The sequence below is a fragment of the Sciurus vulgaris genome, assembly GCF_902686455.1.
Source record: "Sciurus vulgaris genome assembly, chromosome: 2".
Classification (NCBI taxonomy): Eukaryota; Metazoa; Chordata; class Mammalia; order Rodentia; family Sciuridae; genus Sciurus; species Sciurus vulgaris.
Window position 1 is genome coordinate 193,249,236 of NC_136462.1, and position 4,677 is coordinate 193,253,912.

A 4,677-nucleotide genomic window follows, 5' to 3' on the forward strand; every position below is an offset into this window, starting at 1 on the left:
AGGAGTCTCCACACTGCTTTCCAGAGTAGCTACACCAATTTGCAACTCCACCAGCAATGTAAAAGTGTGCCTTTTCCCCCACATCCACGCCAAGCCTCAGCAACTTAGCAAGATCCTATCTCAAAATTTTTTTAAAAAGGGGGGACATGGGGTCACAGATGGAGCTCAGTGGTTAAGTGCTCCTAGGCTTAAGCCCCAGCACAAAAAATAATAATAACAAAACAAAAACAAACTGGAAACTGAAAACTTGTGAACATTGAAGGTGGGTATGTAGTAAGTTCTAGTCCAGGAAATTAGTAGGCTGAGGTCTCACATACTCCCTAACTCAGGGTAAGCAGTCAGTTAATCCTTCAGTGAGAAAATGCAGAAGCCCCTCTGTGCCCCAGTTTGTCCATCCATGAGATTGGAAGATAACAGTAGTACCTGTCACAACACAGGAGATGTCCATGCAAGCACTTGGGTAAATGCTCAGTTGGCATTAGGTACAACTGTCAGTCTCCTATCCTTCTGCCCCTGCAAAGAGTCCAGGGGCACTTCACTCAGTCATTGCTTATTGATTCTCTTGAGCAGATGAAATGTTCCTGACACTGACTTCTCTCTGGGATCCTCACTGAGTTCTGTGAGCTTCATTGCATTGCTAGCTCATCTTCATGATTATGGAGCATGCACGCAAGTCAGACTACCTGTTTCTCCACCTGTAAGCAGGGCTCCTCAGGTTATTTTGCACATTGAACGGGATAATGCCTGGGAAGAACTTCACCAGTACCGGGAAGGGAGTAAGTCTGCCCAAATGCGAACTCAGAGTGGCCTGCCTGCTGTCATGCAAACGAATTGACTGGAGGCTGAGGATCCTCTAGCTCCTAAAGCTAGGGGTTCATTTTGGCCTCTCACAGGTAGAGGCAGGGCCTGGTGGAGGTTTGTAACCTCCAAGAAGGTATGTGTTGAACTGAAAGCCAGTGCTATCAGGTAGTAAGAAAGGCTTGCTTTCTCCATAAATGTAAACCAACTGTCAATCACTTTAAAGTCTTTGCACCACCCAGAAGTCCAAAGGTAATGCTGCAGACTTGAGGGCTGTTATTAGTGGGACCCACCTAGGGGTGCTTGCTAAATTGCTGAAGCTGGCCTTGAACTTGCCATCTTTTGCCTCAGCTTTGAGTAGCTAGGATTTCAGGCATGCACCACCACGTCCAGCTTGCTTGGATGATTTATTATTTGTAGGTGGACACAATACATTTTTATTTTGCTTTTATGTGGTGCTGAGGACCGAACCCAGGGCCTTATGCATGCTAGGTGAGTGCTCTACCACTGAGCCATAACTCCAGCCCTGGATGATTCTTAATTGCACTGAAAGCAGTAACCCAGAGGTTATAAGTTCTTGGTGTGTCCTGCACAGTCTCTCCAAGGACTGTTTGCAGGAATCAAACATCTTTGTCCTCCCACTCCCTGGAAAGGAGCAAGGGAAAGCCACACCCAGGTTGTCTTTATTGCATAGCAGCATTATCTCTGAGCAAGCAGGAAGGCACAGAAGAGCCAAAGGTCTAAGTTCAGACCCCAGCTCTGTCACTCTCCATTTGTATGACCTTGCACAAGCTATCCAACCTCTCTGAGCCTCAATTTCCCTATCAGAAGAATGAGATAGTGCAGCAGTGCATGCCTGTAATTCCAGCTACTTGGGAGACTGAGGCAGGAGGATCACAAATTCTAGGCCAGCCTGGGCAGTTTAGTGAGATCCTGTCTCAAAGCAAAAATGAAAAGGGGCTGGAGGTGTAGCTCAGTGGTAGATCACTTGTTTAGCATGTCAGAGGCGTTGGGTTCAATCCCCAGCACCAAAGTAACAAACAAACAAACAAAAAGGGATTAGTGGTAACTTGAAGGATGATTGAGAGATTAAATGAGCTAACACATGAAGAGGGGAGTATTTAACATAAACCAGTCACGATGACTTTTTTCCTTCTCGCAGTGTGGGGATGGAAGCTAGTTCTCACACTAGGCAAGTACTCTACCTCCGAGCTACATCCCCAGCAGAGTTGAAGATTATTAAGGCTGGGAGCGCCAGGCATGGTGGCACACACCTGTGATCTCAGTGACTCAGGAGGCTGAAGGGGGAAGATCGCAAGTTTAGCCTCTAGCAGAGACCCTGTCTTAAAATAAAATTAGAAAGGGCTTGGGAAAGTAGCTCATTGCCTAGCATGCACAAGGCTCTGGGTTCAATCCCAGGACTTAAAAATAAATAAATAAATAAAAGCATTTGAAGCTCAAAGTTAATGAACTAAGACTTTTGAAATTCCCTGGGTAAAGAATGCCTTAAAACTCAAGAACGAAAGGTGATCCAATAAAAAATGACCCAAAGAATCAAATGGACACTTCCCAAAGGAAAACATGCAAATGAGCCAATAAGCAGACGAAGGACGGCTCATGCCATTGCTCACTATGAAGGGTGACACCTGTGGGTGCCGCCACTCACTGGGATGGTTGAAGTAAAAATGGGATGGCCAGAAGTGAGGATGCAGAGTGACTGACTCCTCATTAGTGGTGGTGGGATGTAAGCGTAAATGGTGTGACTGGCAGTTTCTAATAAGATTCAACACACACCAAATGACCTAGAAATCCATTCATATGGATATTAACTTTAGGGGCTTTTTGTTTGTTGGTTTTTGTACCACGGTTTGAACCCAGGGGCACTTAACCACTAAGCCACATCCCCAGCCCTTTATTTTTTATTTTGAGACAGAGTCTCCCTAAGTGGTGGAGGCTGGAGGCTGGCTTTGAACTTGCTATCCTCCTGTCTCAGCTTTCCAAGTCGCTGGGATTACAGGTTGCATCACCACAACCACTGAATGTTTAGTTTTTAAATGTCTTGCTAATTCTTATGACATCATGCTATCATTAGCCAATGTCTCAAGTCACCATATACAGATGGGGTGCTGTTTATGCTGTTTATTCTTTTTTTGGGGGGATGCCATTCTTTTTTTGGTACTGGGGGTTGAACCTAGGGGCACTTAACTACTGAGTCACATCCCCAGCTCTATTTAGTATTTTATTTAGAGACAGTGTCTCACTGAGTTGCTTAGGGCCTGGCCGTTGCTGAGGCTGGCTTTTTTCTTAAGTTGTAGATGGACACAATACCTTTATTTTATTCATTTTTATGTGATGCTGAGAATCGAACCCAGTGCCTCACACATGCTAGGCAAGTGCTTGACCACTGAGCCACAACCCCAGCCCCTGGCTTTGAAATCGTGTCTCAGCCACTGAGTCGCAGGGATTGCAGGTGTGTGCCACCACCTCCAGCTGCCATTTATTCTTGATGATGGTTGATTTAAGTTTCTATTTCAATCAGGGTTGTTTTGTTTTTTTTTTTTTTGTTGTTTTGTTTTTTTGCTAATATTCATTATTTGGTCAGGGTCCTTGTCATCTTACTAGATCAACATTGTTTTTACCTATTATGGGGCTATCTTTGGTGTAATAGAACTAAAATTATGTGAATGAGCTGGTGGAGTAACTTATGAAATACGATTTTCTCTCACCCTCAGTGTCTCTCTGGTTTGTGTCAAATCATTTGCTGCCCAACCTTCAACACCTAGCAGGATGCTTGGCACCTAGAAGTTATTGGTTGAATGTATGGTTATACGCCAGTGTATCCCTGTTTAAAGCTCTTTGCAAGCCGAGACTCTTGTCTTTTTTCATTTATACCCAGGGTAAGTACTGTAAGTCATAAAGGGCAGGAGCAGAAATCATTTGAAGAATTGTCAATAAGGGAGGCCAGGCGCGTGTGAAACACTCGATTGCCCCCTCCTGGCGAAGGTAGGAATTTCTACTGGTTCTCTCCTACCAGTTTGGCAGTCTTAAAACATCTGCTGAAATCATGATGATATTATCTGCCCACAGGTTTAGAAATGTAGTAAGACATAATGAGATAAAGTCTATCTAATTTAGATAAGTATAGTGATAAACTTTACATGCTGCCTGAGGCTGAGCTAGGACTCTGAGGGCTGAGGGTTACATGATTTAGGATCACAAGTTCAAAGTCAGCTTCAGCAACTTTGGGACACCCTAGGTAACTTGGTGAGATCCTGTCTCAAAATAAAATATAAAAAGGGCTGGGGATGTAGCTCAGTGGTTAAGCGCCCCTTGGGGCAATCCATGGTTCAATAAAATAAAATAAAAGTAATGTATCAAACTGGTAGAAGAGTTTAGGCAACACAAGAGGAGAAAGGATGACAAGCAAATCTCTGCTGGCCAGAGTTCAGACTCCAGGTCACCAGTCTCCCTTCCTAATGGGAACTACTGGCACAAGATTCTCAGGAATCAGGGCAAACTGCTCAAGAATAAGGTTGTACTAGTAATCCGTGGCTGCATAGCAAACCACTCCCAAACATAGCAGTTTAAACAATACATATTGATTGTCTCCCAGTTTCTGAAGGCGAGGAGTGTGGGCATGGTGTAGCTGGCTCCTCTTCTGAGGCTCTCACCCGGGTCTAACGCACCTGTCGGCCGGGCGGCATTTTCGCCTGGATCTCCGAGGCGCAGGAACTCACGCCCCGCCTCGCTGAGGCTGTGGGCGGAACCCGATCGCTCGCGGCGGCGGCCGGGAGGCCCCGCCCCGCGCCGCCCCGCCCCGCCCCGCGCACGCGCCGACGCCTCTCGGCCCCGCCCCCCAGCTCCTCCCTCGCGGCCGGC